Source organism: Hypanus sabinus, chromosome 21, assembly GCF_030144855.1.
Source record: "Hypanus sabinus isolate sHypSab1 chromosome 21, sHypSab1.hap1, whole genome shotgun sequence".
Classification (NCBI taxonomy): domain Eukaryota; kingdom Metazoa; phylum Chordata; class Chondrichthyes; order Myliobatiformes; family Dasyatidae; genus Hypanus; species Hypanus sabinus.
Window position 1 is genome coordinate 21,329,357 of NC_082726.1, and position 24,782 is coordinate 21,354,138.

Below are 24,782 nucleotides of genomic sequence, written 5' to 3' on the forward strand. Positions count from 1 at the left end.
TTCATTTGGAGCAACAAACAGATGGTTGGAGGGACTCAGCAGATCGAGCGGCATCTGTGGGGAAGGCAACTGTTGACATTTCAGCCTACATCAGGTCTGAGAGTGGAAAGGAGAGATCGGTAGCATACATGGGTTAGTTATACTGGCCATCTCCCCTCTCTTCTGTCAGTCCTGATGACTTGAAGCCTGAAGGCCAATCTGAGATCTGGATCAAAGGCTGAAGGTCGACCAGAAGTCCAGTTGAGGGCCATGTTTACGAATCTCTGCGAGTCTGCTGGGGAAGTCGAGATCCAGTGTCTGTGAATCCACAAGACTGGAGGCAGAAGAAGGTGGCTTATCCTGGGGTTAGAGGACTATGCATGTGTGTTGCAGGGTGGGAGGAACGGGGCGTGTTTTCACCGAAGTTGCTTTGTTGCTTGGTATGTTCTGTTTTTCTGTGTTCTGTGTTGTTCTGCTAAGCATTGTGGGTATGCCATGTTGACGCTGGAATGTGTAGTTGTTAATGCGAATGATGCGCTTCATTGTATGTTTGCATGCACTTATGATAAATAATCTGTATCTGAATCTCAGTTCCGATGCAGGATCAGGACCTGACGAGGTGACAATTTCGCCCATCAACCTCCTCACCCCCTCCACCCCACACAGATGCCGCTCAACCCGTTGAGTTCCTCCAGCAGTTTATTACTGCACCAGACTCCAGCATCTGCACTCCCATGTTATCTCTGTTAGCTTTATTTGTGCTGTGAGAAACAACACACATTTCAGTCCCACCATTACTATCCCGAAGTCAATGATCCTCCTTCAGGCCTGTCTTTGTGTCTGATTACGGTCAAAGAGTCACAGATTCATGTCGTGTTAGAAAGAGGTTCTTCAGCCCACTGAATCTGTGCTGAGCATGATTCAGCACTAATCATTTACACTAATCTACCCTAATCCCTTTTTTAATCTCCTTACCCCTACCACTCACTTACATACAAGGGCCTGTTGACAGCAGATAATTAAATTACTAACTGGCACATCTCTGAGATGTGGGAGGGCAACAAGAAACCAGTATGGTCATGGGGAGAATGTTTAAACTACACACAGACAGAACCCGGCTTCAGTATTGAAGCTGGGCCGCCGGAACAGCGAGGCTGTATCTCTGCCACCTGCACCGTATCTCCGTGGAAAGTCAGGGATACATAAATCTGGATGAAATCACCTCAACGAGATCTGGATGCTTCTTTTTCTTTTTTTTTCATGTTCTTTCATAAAAGTTGAGTACAATTTATTTAACTGTTGGTGTTTTGAGAAAGCTGTTTACTTGATGCAATGTGCTTCTGATGCTGCTGAAAGTAAGCTTTTCATTGCACCTTTGGATACATGTACTTGTGCAAATGACAATGAACTCAGCTTTGACTTTGAACATGGCTCTAGCACCTATTTTCCACAAGTGATTTTATACACAACTTTCTGTGACCTCGGTCCAATTCATGCTGCAACAAACTAGACATTTTTTGAAGAAAGTTTCATTTATAAAATGGAAACTGTCTCCCAACAACACCAGGACTGCTGAGATTCAAGAAGGTAGTTCATCATAGCCCCCTAATGTGGTAATGATCAGGTCATTTGCTTAGGGGTTTCCCAGCCTTTTTTTATACCATGGACCCCTACCATTACCCGATGAGTCCATGGATCATCCCTAAGTGGGAACCCATGCTTTGAGGTGATGTTGGTTAAAGGATATAATTAATCAATAAAAATGGGGGGGAAAATGAAAATCTTACATAAAAGCAGAAAAAGCTCAGCGTGTTAGGCATCATCAATGGAAAGAGAAACAGAGCTAATGTACCTTTCTGAAACCCTTCCTTCATTGAGATAATAAATATTTACCAAAGGATAAACGCTGCACAGAACCTCCCTGATTGGGTCACAGATCATCTGTGGTCATGTGAGATAGGGGCTCTGTTTCTACACCTATTCAGATTGGGACACCACAACCTCTACTACAGACAATTACATCTGCCCTGGCAATCTCATACCCCACTCACATTTCCCCTCAGAAAACTGCCCTCAGATTTTTATAAACTCAGCAATCTGCTGCACTTCTCTCCAATGTCCTATTACATTAAAGTCATGGCGTCAAAGAATGACATGGCACAGAAGAAGGCCCTTCGCCCATCAAGTTCACACCAATGTTCAAACTTCCATTTTACACCTCAACATTTGACTGAAACCCTCAACAATTCATCTTCTCTCCACAGACATTGCTCAGCCCACAGAGTTTCTCCAGCAAACTGTTTCTTGCTCCCGATTATAGCATCAACAGTCTTTCTGAGTTTCTATATTAATCCTATTTCTTTTATTTTTTTATGCAACCTCCTCCCCCAGAGAATACAGTTGACCAACTTATTAAGTGTCCATTTACTTCCCCACCCACATGCCTTTAGGATGTAGAAGGGAACAGGAATCTCCAGGAGTTTCACACCTCCAGGTTCAAGAACAGCTACTTCCCTTCAACCTTTCAGGTCCTGAACCAACTGGCAAAATCCAAATCACTGTAATTTAGCAACATTATGACCACTTTTCACTAAAGTAGTCTGTTTTAATACAAATTTAGTTCTTTCTTGTAAAACTTATGTATAATTTATGATTAATTTATGTTTTTTTGTGAATGCTGTGTGTCTGGTGCTATGCGCCTGTGTTGTGCTGCATAAACACTTGTGCATATGACTATAAATTTGACTAAAAATGAACTTTGAATTTGAACCCACAGGGAGAACGTGCATTCTCCACATAGACAGTGATCCGAGATCAGGATTTCACCTGGGTCACTGCCCACCTTTTCACATGCCCACCCAGAAGACAGCTTCAGAGTCCCAGCATGTTCTGACAGTAAGAGTAATGCAGGATCACCTCACGATGCAAGAGCACAAGGAAATGAGAGCAAGGGTAGGCTATCAAGCCTGTCAGGCCAGCGCCACAGTTCAGAATGACCAGGGCTGATCTATGCTAGTCTCAGCTCTCTTCCCACAGAGAGTGCCCCCTCTCCTCCTTCGCCCACTCATTTGAAATAAGTTCATCCATAAACGTCCAGCCTGGTTTCCGCTTGGCTAGTCAATGCTTCCATTTGATAACATCAATGTCATAGGCAGCCTTATGTACACACTTTAAATATTCTGTACCCAGATGATTCATGTTACTCCACATCAGCTTATCCTTCACTTTCCTGCGATGTTTTGAGAGTGCCAAAGGAAAGAGAAAGATTAGATCTCTTCCTCTTCGAGTGTAACCACAGTACAGTTACATCTCAACCATTCATATTTTATATCTTCTTGCTTTTTCTGCTACAGCTTTCCATCTGATCTTTGTGTGGTGCTTTCCATGAAATAGTTAACTTTGTAAAAGTATTTCATCTGCCCTACCCTCCAAATAAAAGATAAAAGATACTGATTAGCTTCATTTGATTTAAATTTAAATTTTATTTGTCACACATACTTCGAAACATCCAGTGAAACGCATCGTTTTTGGGCTCCGACCAATGCAGTCTGAGGCAGCCCTCCCAGTATCGCCAGGCCTCCACCACCAAGATGGTGTGTCGACAACTCACAGCCCCGAAAAATACTTTGGAATGTGGGAGGAAGCTGGAGCACCTGGAAGAAACCCACATAGTTATGGGGAGAACGTATAATCTCCTCACAGAGAGTGGCGGGAATGGAACCATGATCAATAATCACTGGTGCCGAAATGTGATTATGCTAACTATCCCTAATTCCGCGTCTTTCTTTTAGTTAGTTTAATGTTTTGGAGTTACAAAACATAATACAATCCAACACTGTTAGTCATGGCTGATTACCTCTGGGATAGCCTAGGATGGGGCTTTTACATGTGAATGTCTAACACAGGTGAATCCTGTTGTGCTATTTCTTGTATCCGGTGCTGCCAGTGTGGTCTCCTCCACATTGATGACACTGATGCAGATAAAAGGATAGTTTCACTGACCATCTTCACCTTGTCCACCATGCCAGCTCCAGTGACCCATGTACAATCCTAACCATGGACATTCTCAGTGTGGAGATTTTATTTATTTATTTAAAGATACAGCCCTTCAAGCCACACTGCCCAGCAATCCCTAACTTAGACGATCTAATCTTGGGACGATTTGCCTGTTAACCTACCCGGTAAGTCTATGGACAGTGGAAGAACATCGGAGGAGCAGGAGAAAACCACATATTCCATGGTGCAGAGACTCCCTATAGGGGACATCGGGATTCAACCCTGAACTCTGACGCCCCGAGTTCTAACAGCATCATGCTAGCCGCTGTGTTACGATGCCACCAATGGAAATGAGAAGGATATGTCACTGGGAGGAGAGGAGGGATGTGTGATGGGGGGACGGATGGGGAGGAATGATGGGGAACAGAGATTGGGATCAGTGACAAGGAGGAATACAGGTGGAAAGTTAACCAGGTGTCCCTCTCTGGCTTCCTTCATGCACTCCTCCCTCCTTCTCAACTTTTATAGTCCTTTCCTGGTCACTAAAAATTCCCTGGCCTTCAAGCCTACCACTAAGCTCCCCACCACTGAGTATATCGACACAAGAAGTTGGCACAGGAAAACAGCATTACCATCAGTGACCCCACCACCTGGGACATGCTCCCTCCTCACTGCCACCATTAGGAAGAAGGTATAGGAGCCTCAGGACTCAGGCCACCAGGCTCAGGAACAGTTATTACCCCTCAAACAGATCTTGAACCAGGTCAGGAATTCAACTTCACTTGCCTCATCACTGGAATGTTCCCACAACCTATGAACTCAGTTTCAAGGACTCTTCATCTCATGTTCTCAATATTTATTTATTTATTTATTTATTTATTATTAAAATTTATTTCTTTTAGTATTTATAGTCTGTTTCCCTTGCACACTGGTTGAATGCCCAAGTTGGCACTGTCTTTCATTGAATCCGTTACTGTTATTATTTTATTATGGATTTATTGAAAATGCCCACAAGATAATGGATTTCAGGGTTGTATATGGCGACATATGTAATTTGATAATAAACTTACTTTGAACTTTAACCTTTGGAATATGACATGTCCTTTCTTTTCATTTGATGTCCTCTTTAACTTCCTACATTAAAAGTGGATCATGGTCCTTCTCTTTGTCACTGGCATATACAGTTATGAAATTCTCCTCGAACACTGTAGATAAACCACCTGACCCTTTAATCTGTTTTCCTAGACCACCTTAGCCAATTGTCCACGTGGACCACTGTAATAGCCCTTGTGTTAGTGTCGCACAGTAGTTTCAGGCTCAAGCTGCTCACTATCAAAGTGAATTTGAAATTCCCCCATGATGTGATCACTCATGGCACACCTTTAGATGTAACTTCAGCAGGAGGCAAGCATTTTGCTGATTACTACCAATTCTGGCATTAATGAATCCCAACAACCCAATATGGCAGCCAAGCCTTCAGCAACCTTGGATTCCTTTCCTAAAACTTGGCATCTCTCTGCCTCCTCTCTCTTCTTTAAACCAACACAAGAAAGTACAGCTGTATTTTTGGAGATTAAGATGAGAAGTGTTCTTGTTTGAACATACAAGATCTCTCATAGATCGCTCAGAATTGCCATGCAGCCATTGTTAAGAATGTGTGTAGCACGTTGGCTTTCGTTATCTGGGATATTGGGCTCAAGGACAGCAAGGTAATACCACAAACACAAGAGATTCTGCAGACGTCCAGAGCAACACATAGAAAATGCTTTGTAAGTGATGATACCTGGGTGGTGGCAGGGAGTTCAGTAGTCTCACAGCCTTGGGGAAGAGGCTCCTTCCCAAACTAACAGTCCTTGACCTAATGTGAAGGTATCTCCTGCCTGGGGGGTCAAAGGTTGTGGGGTGCCTGGGAGAGATCCATGACAATGCTAAGGACCCTGCCTACACAGTGCACTGCCAGGGGTGGTGGTAAAGGTTGAAACATTAGCGGCATTTAAGGAACTCTTAGATAGGCACATGGGTAGCAGAACAATGAAGACTTGTGTAGGATGGAAGGGTTGGGTTGGTCTTAGAGCAAGTTAAAAGTTCAGCACAACATCATAGGCCAAAGAGCCCGTACTGTGCTTGCAATGTTCTATGCTCGATGTTCTATGTAATATTCCGAATGGGCATGTCACAGTGGATGTCGAGAAGTGGGGAACCTCAAAGAAGGGGGCATAGCTTGTAAGCGGTCCTTTGTAACTTTGTCTTGCAGAGGATGGTGAATCTCATAGAGGCATGTGAAAGTTGGATCACTGGAGGCACTGAAAGTGGAAGCAGATAAACTTGTCCAGGCTATGTAAATTGAGGGCTATGGAAAGCTGATGGAGGAAAGGAGATAAGGCCTAGAAAATCAACCATGATTTTATTGGATAGTGGGACAAGCCCAAAGGGCCAAACAGCCTATTCCGGCTCTTAATTTCTTCTGTTCTTATGCCCTTAGGTTCTACATTTCTGCCTGAGCTTTGGGCCAGTTGCTGCAGTTTCATGTTTCATGTTGAACTTGGTCTGATAATACACCATTGAGGCCAGTTTGAATGACTTTGCTACATCAGAGGCACGATCTGCTGCAGCTGTGTTTATTGACACAGTCAGTTTTACTTAATGAACTTCAAAGATGGCTGGCGGAGTTTTCAGGCCCTGCCTTGCAGCCTACCAGAAACGAGAAGCAGAAGTTACCCTCATCTGGAGCCAAGACTGATGCACAGTCTGCTGGGTGCGGCCAAGCTGGCAATGTCAGGTAGAGGAGTATGCCAGACGCAGTGAATCACCAGTGAGGCTCCCCCACAGTGAGGGAAATAGATGTAATTCTGGGCACCTCCTTATCAGAGGGGTAACACAGCCAAGGAACATGAGCCAAGGAGGTTCATGTAACCGACTGCAGCGATTATAAGTTGGCACAGCTAAACATGCAGACCCTTATGTGGCAAGAAATGGAAAGATGAAACAGTCTGAGAGGGAAATTTTTGGAATGAAGTTAATAGGCTTTCTCTGAGACCAGTATAAATGTGCCAAATGATACCCCAGAGAAAATCTAGATATTACCCCCCAGCATTCAATGCAATCAACATCAGTAAATACCACTCTGTCAATATCCCAGGTGGCTACCATTTACCAGAAATTGGACTGGGGTAGCCATTGTTCACAATGTGGCTACAAGGTCATGATTGAGGCTAGGAACCCTGTAGCGAGTAAGTCATCTCCCCAAAGAAGACAGGCAAAATGATAACAGGCACAGCTCAAGTGAATAACCAGACACTTTTCCCAGGATGGAAATGTCTAACACCAGGGGCATTATTTGAAGGAGATTGGAGGAAAGTAAAGGGCTGGGGGAATGTCAGAGAATGGGGAGTGCACGGAATGTCCTGCAGGGGAAGATGTTAGAGACAGATGTGGTAGGGCATTTAAAAAACCCTTAGATAGGCACATGAATGATAGAAAAATGGAGGGGGTATGTAGGAGGAAAGGGTTAGTTTGATCTTAGAGTAGGTTAAAATTTGGCACAACATCATGGGCCAAAGACCCTGTACTGTGCTGTTCTATGTTTTACAACAGCAAGACTCAGGACAAGAGTTGTAATTGAATTGCGGCACTTGCTTGGATGAAGGCAGCTTCAGCAGCCCTAACAGTGTGCTCACAACGGACTTTACTACAGTGCCGAGGAATGGCAGAATCCCCAGGAAGAGATGGGAGTGAGAGGTTAAACGTCGGAATAAGATCCTCAGAGGAGTGACTGAGCAACACCATCCTCTCCAGCACAATGACCCACCAAGGCACTGCAGGGCAGTCCTCTTTAAATAATGCAGGAAACATGCGTCAGCCCACAATTAACCTGACAAGATAAAACCGAAAACACAGGGGCTTAACAACTCTAGTTAAGAGCTTGATACCTGGGTGGTAGCAGGGAGTTCAGTAGTCACACAGCCTTGGGGAAGAAGCTCCTTCCCAAACTAACAGTCCTGGACCTAATGAGAAGGTATCTCCTGCCTGGGGGGTCAAAGGTTGTGGGGTGCCTGGGAGAGATCCATGACAATGCTAAGGACCCTGCCTACACAGTGCACTGCCAGGGTTCTCAAAACCCTGGAGCTCAATGCTCTGTGGGAAGCTGCAGAGCTCATGACAGAGCTCACCGCCAAGGCTAGCACCCAGTGACCCAGACAGCTCTCGAGGCAGGTCTGAAAAACAAGGCAGACACGGAGCTCAAGGCAGTGCTGAAGAATCAAGTCTATACCTTGTGCTCCCAAGGCAGGTTTGAAAAAACACAGGACATGCCTGGAGCTCGACACATAGCACACAGCTCAGAAACATAACTCATAACTTGGAAAAACAGCATTTGACTTGGAATAACAACATACAATTCAGAAACAAACCACTGCATTCGACTCAGGAGCTCAGCATACAACTCAGAAACGTAGCATATAACTTGGAACTATACCATTCAAATCTGAAAACAAAACATAACTTGGAGAAAAAGAATAACATAGGAGACCTTATGAACTTTGAAGACACAGAGAACCTCAGAAAAACATCTTGAACATAAACTCAGAACTTTGGCTGGGTTCATAAGGGTAGGGTCATTCTGTCATGGTGTGCTCATGAAGAACTGAACCCAGGTGCAGAGGATCAGCAGGGTCCCCAGGAAGAGACAGGAACAAGTGGCTAAACATCAGAATCAGAGGCTCTGAGAAGTCACACCATGAGGTAATTCATCCTCTCTGATACAATGACCCTACTAAAGCACTGCAGGTCCTCTTTAAATAATCATAGAACGCGGGAAGCATGTGCCAGCCACAATTAACTTGACAAAAATTAAACTGAAAATACAAGGTCTTAACAACTCTAGATAAGAGTTTGATTAGTAAGTACAGGTGCTCAGAAACCCTGGTAGATCAATGTTGTATGGCAAGCTGCAGGGCTCATGACAAAGGGCAACTAGGAAAGGCCAATTAAATGCTAGCTCAGCCTGTGAAGTCCCAGTCCTTACAATGAATATAATTCTTTCTATGTTGCAATGAAGTATGAGAAAATATTGAGTATATTTTGTCTTCTTGAATGCTTGATTTCAATTTTGGATGCAAGATATTGATGCAGCTATAGAGAAGGCAAGACAACAGCTAAATTTAATTCAGAGTTTGAGGAGACTGTCTGGTTTGGAGGGGGGAGGGCTGGGGTCTACTGTACAAGATTGAAGTAAGTTGCAGAAACCTATAAAACTAGTCAGCTCCATCGTGGGTACTTGGCCTCTGTAGAATCCAAGACATCTTCGAGAAGCGGTGCCTCAGGAAGGCAGTGTCCATCACTGAGGCTCCCGACAACCCAGGGCATGCCCTCTTCTGGTGTTACCATCAGGAAGGAGGCACAGAAGCCTGAAGGCACACACTCAGCGACTCAGGAACAGCTTCTTCCCCTCTGTCATCTGACTTTTAAATGGATATTGAGCTCATGAACATTGCCTCACTACTTTCTTTTATTTCTATTTTTTTGCACTACTTATTTTTAAGTTAACTATTTAATAGACATATATACTCACTGTAATTCAGGTACTTTTTCTCTATATTTATTTATCATGTATTTCATTATACTGCTGCCATACAGTTAACAAATTTCATGACATACGCCAGCTATGTTAAACTTGATCCTGATTGTGTATTATTTTCAGGAGCATAAGTCTAAGATAAGTCTATATGGGCTATCCAAAATGTGGTTCTCCCTGTTGTTTGTAGGTAGTGTCTACACAAGAAGTGGTGGCCCATGAATCTCCCTTTGTTGCCCACAGTCTTTAATCCTTTCCATGTCAGGAAATATTTAAAAGACGGTGGAATTGTGACTGTGAACAAAGTCACTGGAGAGACATTGAAGCTGGTGGATATTGAAATCCTTATTCAGCAATAAACAATTTTTATTCAGCTATATTCTATAGTGTTATGAATGTACCACAGCTCTGAGGGGCCGAAGGGTGCAGGGTAGCCCCCTCCTTTGTGAGAATCGCAAGATCACTATTGAGTCAGTTCGAGAGAGGAAATGAGAGAAAGACATGCAGAATCCACAAAGAGGTGGAATGTGTCCTGGCCTCCGAAAGGCAGACCCATTGATACCGGCTATTGTCTCTTGGAGACGGACTTGTGTATTGCATCCTGTATGATGCATCGAAGCCCCAGGCAATGAACCGAGGGGGAGGTTGGTGGAGAGATTGCATCATCTCAACCTGATTGACATCTGAGACCCTGTGAGTCAGGATAAAAGAGGGTCTGTGGGAACAGACCCTCAGACGCTCCAGAAGAAACGCTAGCAATCCCGAAATAGCAAAAGCCGATGGGAAGGACACGTGCATCCATTTCCATTTGCTCCAGAATCGGTGTGCCTTGACCACGGAAGAACGGTTTTTAGCTAACAACGGGGAAATCAACTCCCAACGACTCTCGGAGGATTGACATCATAAAAGGACTGGGCAAGTTTTAACCCGTCTTTCTCTCAAACTAGAAAGCTGCAGCTTGAATGAACTAAAGTGATTCTTATATTTCCATCGGACAATATGTTATCCCCTAGACAACGATAGAGCTATTTCTTATTGATTATTATACCTGCGCTTTTAGATTTAGTATTGACGACGTATATTATCTGTATGTTTGCATTGATATTATTTTTGTGTATTTTTATCAATAAATACTGTTAAAAATAGTACCATCAGACTTCAACGGACCTCTTTATCTTTGCTGGTAAGTGACTCAGTTACGGGGTAGGTAACAATTGGGGTTCTCGTCTCAGGATTTGACACCAAATTGGGAGGCCAGTGAATCGGGCTTGTAAGTCCAAACTTGGATCTGGTTACGCGGGTAGCCAGATGGGAAACCAGCAAAGATGGACGTGGGTGAATTTATAGAAAACCCAACTCTGGAGGCGCTAGGGGCAGACACCAAATCAGACTTGATAAATTTGGCGAAGGGGTTAAACCTCGCAGAGGTGAGGTTGTCCATGAAAAAGCGGGAGGTGCGAAGGGCAATAACCCAGTATTATATTGGGAAGAATGTGTTTTCGGCTGAGGTATGGGAAAATATCCCTGAAAAGGTACCAGCTAGTGGGACGGCTCAGTTAGAGTTGGAGAAATTAAGGTTGGAACATGCAATTAAGGTAAAGCAGCTGGAAGCAACTGAGAAGGAGAATGAAAGAGCCGAGAGAGAGGGAGCATGCGCTCCAGCTAAAGGAGTTAGAGGTGAAACGGGAGCAGGAAAGAGCTGAGAAACAAAGAGAGCATGAAATTCAGTTAAAACAGCTGGAAGCAGCTGAAAAAGAGAAAGAGAGAGCAGAGAAAGAGAGAGAAAGAGCTGAGAAGGAGAGAGAGTATGGGGAGGCAGAGAAACAAAGGAAACATAACTTGGAGATGGGGAAGTTAAGGCAAGGGCTAAGAGATCAAGGGTCAGACTGAGAGGAGTGGTTTAATGTTAGTCGGGAGTTGAGGTTAGTACCTCCGTTCGAGGAAACGGATGTTGATAGTTATTTCTTGCTTTTTGAAAAGGTGGCAATGAATCAGAAATGGCCCAGAGATCAGTGGATGGCGTTGTTACAAAGTGTGTTAAAAAGGAAGGCACAGCGGGCATATACGGCGTTGTCCATGGAGGAGGAAGAGGAGGAGAGTTATGACAAAGTAAAGGCAGCCATTCTCTGGAGTTATGAGTTAGTACCTGAAGCGTAGAGACAAAAGTTCAGAAATTTAAAGAAAGGGTGGAATCAGATGTATACCGAGTTTGCCTATGAGAAGGGTGTGCTCTTGGACCGTTGGTGCACAGCAGAGATAGTGGAAGAGAGTTATTGGCATCTCAGGGAGTTAATTCTGATTGAGGAATTTAAAGGTTGTGTTTCGGAGGATATCCGGATGTATTTGAATGAGAAGCCGAATAAGTCCATCTCAGAATTTGCTAGGTTCGCAGATGAATATGCCCTAACCCACAAGACAAAGTTTTCCTCAAATAAAAGTTCCCAGAGAGACAGTGGGAACAATCGAGAAAGCACGCGGCTGAGGCAGAGGTCCCGCTGGGAGCTAGTGGTAAAGTTGAGGGGGAAAGGCCAGACTGCCAGAGGTTTCCGGGCTTGACCTGTTTTAATTGTGGAAAGGGGGGGCATATTGCATCTAGGTACTTTGCTCCAAGGAAAGAGACAGGAGAAGGGAAAGCAGCAGTCCCTATCGGATGTGCCGTGGTAATCAGTAAATCGACAAGAGAGCCCCGGGTAGACAGAGTACGAGAAGGGTCTGAGACTTGTATGTCAAATGGAACCGTGTCTGTGAGGGAGGGAGATACACCAGTTCCAGTACGGATCTGGAGAGATACAGGGGCTGAGCTATCATTGATCAGCAGTAAGGTACTAGATTTTGGTCGCAAGACAGGAATGGTAGCTGTTAAAGGAACAGGCAAAGGGACGGAAATGATTTTCTTGCATAGGGTCATTATGAATTGTGAGCTAGTCTCTGGACCAGTTGAAATAGGGGTGCGATCAGAATTCCTGAGAACTGACATGGACGTCCTTCTTGGTAACGATTTAGCAGGTGGTAAGGTTTGGGCAGCCATGACGAGGACCGGCCGGCCGGTGAGTGTTGAGGCTCCGCCCCTAGAGTCCCAGATCTATCCCGCATGCGCGGTCACTCGCAGCATGTCGAGAAAGGCAGCTGAGAAAGGGAGCAGTTTAAATCTGGCCAGTTTCGATTTGGCCGAGATGTTTTTACCGACCCTGTACTACGAGGATTTAGTGGGTGGTAAAACTAAGAGTAGTCAAGTGAAAGAGAGTAAGGGAGAGGGGGTAGACCTGCCCTTAGCGAGGAGAAAAGTTCTAGAGGCAGAAAATAAAGATGAGGAACAGATAGAGCTGTTAAAAGGTCCAGAGTTGGACATGGATGATCTGTCTGGTTCGGCAGAACTGTTTGAAGAGGTTGAAGTTCTAAAGGTGTTCCCAATAATGAAATGAGGGCAGACCTAGCTGAAACGGGTGCCCTTACCTTGAAGAAGTTTGCTGGGTTGGCAGATGAGGTTGTTACAGCCTGCAGGGTTGAGTTTACTCCGGAAGGGAGTTGCCCAAAGAGTAGCTGGGAGAATCAGGGGAATTTAGAATTTGGACCTGGTAAGAGTATTGAAAGCCTGGAAGAGGCAAATGTTCCATTTGAGTGTGTCCAAGATGTGGATGCATGTGGTACTGAACCTGGTAATGGAGCTCAGAAAAAGTCTGAGGTATTTGATTCAGTTGAAAAGGTAGGCCGTCCTTGTGGGTCAGATAGACTTGGTTCAGTGAAGAAAGGGTTAACCTTGGTAATAGTGGGAAGTGAGAGTTCCTAGGTGTTTGTGCTCGAAGGTGTGTTAAAAGTTAATGCGGAGATCAAAAGTGGGGAGATGAATATTATTATTGAAGGAAACGGGAAATATGTAGTTCCCAAATCGAATGAAGAAAATTTAAAGACTGGATTAATATCAAAAGCTGCAACCAGGCTCCAGTCATTTCAATGGCGTGGTACCACAAAGCCTGCGGATCACTTACAGGTTGAGCCGGAAGATGACGGTTGGGGGGGGGGGGCATGTTATTGTTATTCCAGAGTGTGGTGTGAAAAGGCAGAATTTGAAATGCGGCTTGAACAAAGAGTTCGAACTGAAAACTAATAGCCTGAAGGGTCCTGAAAAGAAAACTCACAACCTGTGTAAAATTAAAGAATTGGGTGGAAATTCAGAAGATGGTCTAACTTTGGGACACGGTGTTGATAAAATAACTCCAATGGAAGAAGCGGGCGAACGCCTATTTCGCCAGGGTACCCAAGCTCCCCACATGGGAATTAACCGGAAAAGAGGTGAGGGTTAATGGGAACGCCATTTTTAAACAGCAAAAGCCGGTTTCACGGGATTTCGACAAAGCATGTGAATAATAAAGACAACCCCATGAAAGCCTGTCTGTTAAGTTTGAAAGCAACAAAAAGATTAGTATTTGCATGAACTTTTGTAGTACACACGTAAGCTAAGAACACAACTCTTTAGTTTTGTTTGCCGAAGGAAAGAAATAAAAATAGGTGGTTATTAAACTGAAGTCTGATGCTACAAGACTTTAGTAAGGTACAAGATGTTAAGATATTAAAGGAAGTGACACTGTAATCGTTAACTGTTTAGATGCTGAATTGAATGTATAACTGTATTACTCTGTAAAAAAAACTTTTGTATTGTGTTAGATTCTAAAATCCTGTAAGACTCTGTACTACTTCGTTTTCACCGCTGGTGAAAACGCTTTGAAGAAAGGGAATGTTATGAATGCACCACAGAGCTGAGGGGCCAAAGGGTGCAGGGTAGCCCCCTCCTTTGTGAGAATCGCAAGATCACTATTGAGTCAGTTCAGGAGACCCAGGAAATGAGAGAAAGACATGCAGAATCCACAAAGCTTTGGAATGTGTCCTGGCCTCCAAAAGGCGGACCCATTGAAACCGGCTATTGTCTCTTTGAGACAGACTTGTGTACTGCATCCTGTACCATGCATCAAAGCCCCAGGCAATGAACCGAGGGGGAGGTTGGTGGAGAGATTGCATCATCCCAACCTGATTGACATCTGAGACCCTGTGAGTCAGCATAAAAGAGGGTCTGTGGGAACAGCCCCTCAGACGCACCAGAAGAAACGCTAGCGATCCCGTAATAGCAAAAGCCGATGGGAAGGCCACGTGGGTCCATTTCCATTTGCCCTGGAATCGGTGTGTCTTGACCACGGAAGAATGGTTTTTAGCTAACAACGGGGAAATCAACTCCCAACGACTCTCGAAGGATTGACATCATAAAAGGACTGGGCAAATTTTAACCCGTCTTTCTCTCAAACCAGAAAGCTGCTGCTTGAACGAACTAAAGTGACTCTTATATTTCCATCGGACAATACGTTATTCCCTAGACAACGATAGAGCTATTTCTTATTGATTATTATTATACCCGCACTTTTAGATTTAGTATTGACGACGTATGTTATCGGTATGTTTGCATTGATATTATTTTTGTGTATTTTTATCAATAAATACTCTTAAAAATTGTACCATCAGACTTCAACGGACCTCTCTATCTTTGCTGGTAAGGGACCCAGTTACGGGGTTCGTAACAATAGTTATTCACCCAGGTTAGGTGAAGCCAAAATGGGAGCTGTTGTGAACCGTTGTTTGAGTTCTGTAAAAACAACCTCCGCTTAAGTGGAGCAACCTCTTGCTGGCTCTTTCCCCAGGATCTCTGCCTTCAGCGTGATACCAGAATCAGTAGGGTTGGGGGTAGAGGCTGTTACCGTAGAGTCCTCCCAACACTGGATGGTCTCAGCAGTTCTCCCAATGGCTGCAGCTGAAAACTCACAGGTGACCTTCTTCCCCACAGTAAAAGCAGCAACCTTGACTCCAATGCCGGGACCTCTCATTGGCAGAGAGACTTGGGCTGCCGATTCATATGGGCTTGACAGGATCTTGAGCGGGAGACGGGCTGGACATTGTCCAAGGTCAGGAAGCGGAACTGTGATGTGCCGAGGCTGGGCTTGGGCTAGCCTTCTTCAGCTTCTTGAGGATGTCCCACTCTCGCTCCACCAGGCCATTACTGAGGCGGCTGGACTGATCAATCAGATTCTCTAAGTTCCCTATCAGCTCTCCCAAGGCAAGGGCATCCTTTAGTTCACCTTGGAGTCTGCGGCAGTACAGTGTGGCCAAGGCCTTCCCAGTCCAGTCACATTCCTTGCCAAAGTCTGAAACTCAATAGTGTAGATGGCTGCTGATTGGCTACCCTGGTGCACCTTCATCAGACAGTTTGTGGCTCTGTTAGCTTCGGCAGGATGACAAAACACCCTCTTCATGGTGCCCATGAATTCCTCCAGATCCAAGCAAGTCTCTGACCTCCATTGTCTTTGCAAGGTGGTCCCAGGCCAGGGCTCTCCCAATCAGGAGAGAGATCATGAAGGTCACCTTTCCGCACTCCATAGGGAACCAGGATGGCTGGAGTTCTAACACCGATAAACAACGAGTGAGGAGGCTGTGGCATGAGCCCGGGTCACCACTGAATCTCTCCGGGTACTGAAGATAGACTGACTCTGCAGAGTGACCGGCAGCCCCATCCGAGCAACTCTGGCTTCCTAGAGGTCGTGTAAATCCAGGCTCTGTCTGGAGAGTTTTTTGGTGTGGATTGACCACAGTTGAAGAGAGGCTCTGATAATCCACTGGGTCCATCATCATGTGATGAGAGACCTAGGCGAGGATGGTTAGGACTCAAGTGCTGGAGTACTCGAGACGAGAATCAAGACACGACATGAGACTGAAACGAGGTCAGGGTTCTAAACTAGATGCTAGATGAGAATCCAAAGCAGAGCTGACGTTTGAGCCTGAACCTCAGTTTAGGTGCTCTTTAAATATTAAAATTCTGGCACCAAAACATGGCCACCAATTAGTGGGGCAGGCCTAACTCTTTAAAGGGGCATTGCCAGCCAGTCATATTCCAGGGAGTTAGAGTGTCTAAACATCAGAAGCTGGCAAAGACAGATACATATCGTAACACTGAAAAAATGTTGAAATTACCATTTTAAACTCTTTGCATTAAACCAGAAATAAACAATAATAATTACCGTACATACAACGTAAAATAGAGCAGCATTGGTTGCACAGAATTGATCGGCAATGGTCCAGTGTCCACTTAAAACTTCTTACTAAATGGGCATCAAAAAGGATGCAGATGCTAGCAATCTGAAATAAAAGCAGAAAATGGTTTGGTTAGAATAGCTAAATGACATTCAAAGTAAGCTGTGTGCTTTTCCACCAGTGATTGGGTGCAATCCTGACCTTGCTGTTTTTGCAGAGTTTTCATGCACTGCTTCCTCCGAGATACTTCAGCTTCCCAAAGACACATTGTTTTATTGGCTACTCTAAATTATCCCTCATGTATGTGAGTCACAGGAGGAATGAATAGAGTTGAAGGGTATAGAGGCAAGTTTGTACTGCTGAGGCTTTATAAGTCATTGAGCAGACCACATTGGAATACTGTGAGCAAATCTGGCCTGTGTCTGAGGAAGGATGTACTGGCCCTGCATTGTATTCCAGGAATGAGAGGGTTAAAGTATGATTCAGATTTAGATTCATTTATTTATCAGATGTGTATCAAAAGAAATGCATTGTCCGCGTTAACAACAAACACAACTTAAGGATGTGCTGGGGACAAACTGCAAGTGTTACCACATATTCCGGTGCCAGCATTGCATGCACATAATGTTCAGCAGAACAACTCGATTACAGCAAAACAAACCCTTTCCTCCCTCCCAACCACCCACCCAGGAACACACACAGACAGGCCTCCAACCCCAGCACAGACAAGACAGGCCTCCAACCCCAGCACAAACAAGACAGGCCTCCAACCCCAGCACAAACAAGACAGGCCTCCAACCCCAGCACAGACAAGACAGGCCTGCAACCCCAGCACAGACAAGACAGGCCTGCAACCCCAGCACAGACAAGACAGGCCTCCAACCCCAGCACAGACAAGACAGGCCTCCAACCCCAGCACAGACAAGACAGGCCTGCAACCCCAGCACAGACAAGACAGGCCTGCAACCCCAGCACAGACAAGACAGGCCTCCAACCCCAGCACAGACAAGACAGGCCTGCAACCCCAGCACAGACAAGACAGGCCTGCAACCCCAGCACAGACAAGACAGGCCTCCAACCCCAGCACAGACAAGACAGGCCTCCAACCCCAGCACAGACAAGACAGGCCTGCAACCCCAGCACAGACAAGACAGGCCTGCAACCCCAGCACAGACAAGACAGGCCTCCAACCCCAGCACAGACAAGACCGGCCTCCAACCCCAGCACAGACAAGACAGGCCTGCAACCCCAGCACAGACAAGACAGGCCTGCAACCCCAGCACAGACAAGACAGGCCTGCAACCCCAGCACAGACAAGACAGGCCTCCATAAAGAAGGTGGGGGGGGGGGGTTAGGGGGGGGAAGGAGAAGGCTGGTGGGTGCCAGGTGAAAAACCAATCAGAGGAAAGATCGAGGAGTGGGGGAGGGGAAGCAGGGAGGGGATAGGCAGGGAAGGTGAAGAAGGAATGTAAGGGGAAAGCACTATGGGTAGTAGAAAGAGGCGGAACCATGAGGGAAGTGATAGGCAGCTGGAAGAGGAGGCAGAGTGAAAGTGGGATAGGGGAAGGGAGGGGGAGGGAATCACCAGAAGTTGGTGAATTCAGTCTTCATACCAAGGGGCTGGAGACTACCCAGATGGTATAAGAGGTGTTGCTCCTCCAACCTGAGTTTGGCCTCATCATGGCAGTAGAGGAGGCCATGTATGGACATATCCGAATGGGAATGTGAAGCAGAGTTAAAGTGGGTGGCAACCGGGAGATCCTGTCTGTTGTGGCAGACGGAGAGTAGGTGCTCGACGAAGCAGTCCCCCAATCTGCGTCAGGTCTCGCCAATGCAGAGGAGGCCGCACCGGGAGCACCAGATGCAATGGGTGACCCCAACAGACTCACAAGTGAAGTGTTGCCTCACTTGGAAGGACTGCTTGGGGCCCTGAATGGTGGTAAGAGAGGAGGTGTAGGGACAGTCTCCTTTAACTGACAGTCAAAATGATGGCTGGGCCTATACTCACTGGAGTTCAGAAGCAGAAGACAGAATCTTTTGAAATCTATCCAATACTATAAGTGCTGAATTAATTGGAGGTGAAGGACATTTGCATTAGTAGTAGAGTCTAGGATTTGACGGCCAAACCTCAGAATAAAGGGATGTCCATTTAAAAGTGAGATGAGGAAGAATTTCTTCTTCAGTCAGAAGATGATGAATTTTTGGAATTTGTTGCTACAATGAAGTGTGGAGGGCAAGTCACTGGGTAGCGTTAAGGCAGAAATATAGGTTCTTGATTGATAAAGGGATTATGGGTTAATAGGAGAAGCAGAAGAATGGGATTAAAAAGTAAAATCACCACGATTGAATAGAGAGGGAGACTTGATAGGCTGAATGGCCTAAATCTGCTCCTAATTGTTATGGTCTTGTGTTCTTATATGAGGGAGCATAGGTTGCAAGAGATTAAGTGGAGAAATGGCTTTATTCTCAATGGGCTCAAATTGCCAGCTTCTTTGTTGGAAGGAAATATGGAAAAACTACATTTGTAGCCTTTATCGATATATTTAATCTGTTTGAGTATTTATACTTATAAAATAGCCAGCTGCAGAAGAAGGCTTACAGTATCCCACCCAGAAGCTCAGACTATTTAACAACCTCTCATGTATTTGTAAATAACAAAGTTTTCCTGCCAGATAATAGTGCTGCATTTATCCCAAAAGAAGAATCATAGTGGGCGACTTCGCTATATTGTGTGACCACTTAACAACACACACAAAATGCTGGAGGAAATCAGCAGGTCAGGCAGCATCTGTGGAAAAGAGTAAAGAGTCCATGTTTTGGGCTGAGACTCTTCTTTCGGACTGGATAGGAAGTGGAAAGGTGGGGGAGGGGAAGGAGGATAGCAAGAAGGTGATAGGTGAAGCCAGGTGGGTAGGAAAGGTAAAGAGCTGAAGAAGAAGGAAACTGATAGGAGAGGAGGAGGGGCCCCAGGGGATGTAATAAACAGAGGAGAGGTCAGAGTGGGGAATAGAAGAAGAGGAAAGTGGGAGGGATTTTTTTTTACCAGAAGAGAAATCAATATTCATGCCATCAGGTTGGAGATTACCCAGAAATAATATAAGATATTGCTCCTCCACCCTAAGGTGGCACAAGAGGAGGCCATGGACAAAAATGTCAGAACAGGATTGGGAGTCGGAATTAAAATGTTTGGCCAATGGGAAGTTCCACTTTTGGTGGATGGAGCGGATGAGCTCAACGAGGCAGTCCCCCTGTGTACAACGGATCTTACCAGCTTCATAGGTGAAGTGTTCCCTCACCTGGAAGGACTGTTTGGGCCCTGAGTGGAGGTGAATGGGCAGGTGTAGCACTTTAGCTGCTTGCAGGGTAAGTGCCAGAAGGGAGATTAGTGGGGAGGGACGAATGGACAAAGGTACCACTTAGACTGATTAACGTGGATTGTGAGATAGGATATTTCCAGGTGAACTTCATTAACTGCAGAGTAGAGTTTCAAATAGGTTCTCAGTCAGGGTAATTACTAAATGACCCATATCTATTTAAAGTTTTCTGGCATATTTTTAAGGAATATGTAATGTTTTGGCATCATCTAAGTTAGCATCTAAAAATGTCTCTTGTAGCATTTAATCATTGAATATTTAAATCTTCTTTCATGACAGGAAATTAAAATCCTGAACTCCCATCCAGTTTTTGTTTGAAATCAATGCCAAGATAACTACCATAGGGAGGTAAAAGATAGAATTAATGATCTCACTGTTTTGCTGTGGGATTTTCAGATGAAAACTGTGCTTATGGATGTGTGTTCACACACAGTCCAGGAAACAAAGACTCGGTGCTTTGGACCCCAGGTGATCTGAGCTGCCTTCTCCACTAAGTGACAGTGAAAATCTCACATTCCAGACATCTGTGATCTCTGCAGGTGGATCTGGAGCTTTTGAGGAAGTAATCAGCAAAAAGACAATTTTGTGGGCTTAAAGAATGGAAATCCAGATCACCATTCATATTTGAGGAAGATGAATGATGTGTGTTAGATTAAGGAGCATTGTGTGAGAAGCCAATGATTGTTTTAGTTGTGGACTAATGATAATAATACTTCCTTATTTTCCAAACATACAGATGGAGGCCATTTGGCCTCTCAAGTCTATTCTGACTCACAATATGATCCCATTTCCTTGTTACATTTTTGTTACTTTCTCCACATTCCCATTAACTCCCCCAGATTCCACTAGCCATCTACACACTAGAGGCAATTTACAGCAGCCCATCCATCTACATACCTTCTCATCTCCGGGATGTGAAAGGAAGCTTGTGTCCCAAGAGGAAACCCATGAAGTCACAGGGAGAACATGCAAACAGCATACAGAGAGCACCCAAGGTCAGAATTGAACCTAGTTCACTGCAACTTTCAGTGAGTTTGCTAGTTGCTTAATGGTGCTGCCGAGGATGCTCAAGGATGAGAGTCTTTGTTGGGTGGTAAGGCCAGAAAGAGACAGGGGCATTCTAGAGGAGCTTCATCGGCACGTTGTGGCATGTTGACTACATGGATTTTAGTAAGGTACTTGACAAAGGTCTTCATGGGAGGCTACTCCAGAAGTTTAAAATGCATGGGATCCATGGTGAATTGGCTGTTTGGATTCAGAACTGGCTAGCCCATAAAAGGCAAAGGGCAGTGATTGAAGGGACTTATTCTAGCTGGAGGTCTGTAATTAGCAGTGTTCCACAGTGCAGGGACCTCTGCTGGGACTTCTGCTGTTTGTAATGCCGGTAAATGCCCTGGTGAAAATGTAGATGGGCGGGTTTGTAAATTAATGGATGATACCAAGATTGGTGGAGTTGTGGATATTGTAGAATATGGCACAATATAGTTTAGTTGTGGATATGGGCAGAGAAATGGCAGATACAGTTTAACCCGGATAAATATAGGGCAGTACACTGTTAAGGGCAGGATTCTTAACAGTGTTATTGAGCAGAGGGATCTTGGGATCGAAGTTCATAGCTCTTTGAAACTGGCTACATTGCTTGGTAAGAAGGCTTATGGGATGTTTGCTTTTATTTGTCAAGGCATTAAGTTCAAAAGTCAAAAGGTTATGTTGCAACTTTATGAAACACTGGTTAGGCCACATCTGGAATACTGCATACAGTTCTGGTGGCCCCACTCGATGAAGAATGTTGAGGCTTTGAAGGGGGTTCAGAAGAGGTTTACCAGGATGCTGCCTTGTTTAGAGAGCGTGTGCTATCATGAGAGGTTGTTTTCTCTGGAGCATTGGAGTCCGTGTGGAGATCTGATAGAGGTTTATAAGATTATAGGAGGCATATATAGAGTAGACAGTGAGGATCTCTTTCACAGGGTTGAAATGTCTAATACCAGACAGCATGGATTGAAGGTGGGGGTGGGGGGTAGGTTCAAAGGGGACGTGAGGGGTAAGTTTTTTTACTCAGAGTCGCGGATGCCTGGAATACGCTGGCTGGTATGATGGTAGAGGCAAATACTTTACAGGCTTTTATGGGACATTTAGATAGGCATAAGGAAGATGGAGGGATATGGGGATTGTGTAAGTAGGAGGAATCAGTGTTTTGGTGTTTTTCATTTGCTTTTTAGCTGGTTCAGCAGAAGATTGTGTGAAGAAGGGCCTGTTCCTGTGCTGTACTGTTCTATGTCTAAAGAGGTTAACATGGTAGGTTTAGTGACCATAACAAGATAGAGCAGAAGATTCCCAGTGATGGGCTGCCCAAAATTTAATCCCCTGTTTAAACAGGTCCATTGCAGGTCAAAGTAAATTTTGGATTCACTGTTGGTAGTTATTCTTCCAAATAATGCAGCCCAGTTTCATGGGTTTCAAAGCAGTGTCGCATGGGAAATGATAAAGCTTTGCACATGACCCATGGAAACTATTCCAAGAGCTCAAAGCAGAGTAATGAGCAGAAGCGACCTAGAAAGATGTGCTTCCACATGCAAATCTTCAAATCAGCATTCCCCTCAACTTTGAAAATCCTGTCGTTACAAAGAGACAACGTGGGCAAGTGGTCTTGGCAAGCTCTTGACACAAATAATGCTATGGGAACATACGAACAGAATTCAGCCACAGAGTCAAAGAGTCATAGGGTCATAGAACATCACAGCACAGAAGCATCTAGTTTCTGCCCAGCCTTCAATCTGCTGAGCCCCATTGACCTGCAGCTGGACCATAGCCCTCCATACCTCTCTTATCCATGTACCTGTCTAAAGTTTTCTTAAATGATGAAATCGACCCCACATCCACCTCTTGTGCTGGCAGCTCATTCCACACTCTCACAACCATCAGGGTGAAGAAGTTCCCCCTCATGTTCCCTTTAAACTTTTCACCTCTCACTCTTGGCCTGTGACCTTTAGTTCTAGTCCTACACAACCTCAGTGTAAAAAGCCTGTTTGTATTTACTACCCTATCTATACCCTCAAAAATTTCTATACCTCTTCAAATTTCCTCTCAATCTTCTGTGTTCTAGGATATAAAGTCCTAACCTATTCAACCTTTCCTTGCAACTCAGGTCCACAAGCCCCAGCTACTACATCCGTGTAAATTTTCTCTGCGCTGTTTCAATCTTACTTACATCTTTCCTTTAGGTACCTGACAAAAACTGCACACAGTATTCCAAATTTTATACACACACACACACACACACACACACACACACACACACACACACACACACACACACACACACACACACACACACACACACACACACACACACACACACACACACACACACACACACACACACACACACATATATATATATAGGTAAGATGTATTGCTCCAGGAGTTGATTCGTAATGGTTTTTTTTTCTTTTTTTTTCTCTTTTTTACTTTTTCCTTCTCTAGTAGTTAGTGGGGTTTCATTTTTTTTATTAGTTGGGGTTCACTTTTATCCTTCTTTTTAAACATTTTTTTCATTATCATATATTATTCTTTTTTGATGTTTTTTTCAGCTTTATTAATTGTATATATAACTTATAACCATATAACAATCACAGCACAGAAACAGGCCATCTCGGCCCTCCTAGTCCGTGACGAACTCTTAATCTCACCTAGTCCCACCTACCCGCACTCAGCCCATAACCCTCCACTCCTTTCCTGTCCATATACCTATCCAATTTTACCTTAAATGACAACTGAACTGGCCTCTACTACTTCTACAGGAGGCTCATTCCACACAGCTATCACTCTCTGAGTAAAGAAATACCCCCTCGTGTTTCCCTTAAACTTCTGCCCCCTAACTCTCAAATCATGTCCTCTCGTTTGAATCTCCCCTACTCTCAATGGAAACAGCCTATTCACATCAACTCTATCTCTCCCTCTCAAAATTTTAAATACCTCGATCAAATCCCCTCTCAACCTTCTACGCTCCAATGAATAGAGACCTAACTTGTTCAACCTTTCTCTGTAACTTAAGTGCTGAAACCCAGGTAACATCCTAGTAAATCATCTCTGCACCCTCTCTAATTTATTGATATCTTTCCTATAATTCGGTGACCAGAACTGTACACAATATTCCAAATTTGGCCTTACCAATGCCTTGTACAATTTTAACATTACATTCCAACTTCTGTACTCAATGCTTTGATTTATAAAGGCCAGCATTCCAAAAGCCTTCTTCACCACCCTATCTACATGAGACTCCACCTTCAGGGAACTATGCACTGTTATTTCTAGATCTCTCTGTTCCTCTGCATTCCTCAATGCCCTACTATTTACCCTGTATGTTCTATTTGGATTATTCCTGCCAAAATGTAGAACCTCACACTTCTCAGCATTAAACTCCATCTGCCAACATTCAGCCCATTCTTCTAACCGGCATAAATCTCCCTGCAAGCTTTGAAAACTCGCCTCATTATCCACAACACCTCCTACCTTAGTATCATCGGCATACTTACTAATCCAATTTACCACCCCATCATCCAGATCATTTATGTATATTACAAACAACATTGGGCCCAAAACAGATCCCTGAGGCACCCCGCTAGTCACCAGCCTCCATCCCGATAAACAATTATCCACCACCACTCTCTGGCATCTCCCATCTAGCCACTGTTGAATCCTTGTTGAAGTTTTGTATCATTTTATAGCTGTAGAAGATTATGTACCAATAAAAAGATTTTAAAAATAAATAAAATATTCCAAATTAGGCCTCA

The 24,782-nt window shown here is 44.5% G+C and overlaps 1 long non-coding RNA gene across 2 annotated transcripts in view; it reads right to left on the reverse strand.

The window, feature by feature from the left end:
• Positions 1-3,453: 3,453 nt before the first annotated feature.
• LOC132378884 (uncharacterized) overlaps positions 3,454-24,782 on the reverse strand; it is an 81,548-nt gene continuing 60,219 nt past the window's right edge. For both annotated transcript variants that reach the window (XR_009507212.1, XR_009507211.1), the window contains exons 2-3: positions 16,612-16,720; positions 3,454-3,632 (exon numbers count right to left, since the gene is read on the reverse strand). This is a non-coding gene — a long non-coding RNA (uncharacterized LOC132378884). The remainder of the gene's footprint in view (positions 3,633-16,611; positions 16,721-24,782) is intronic.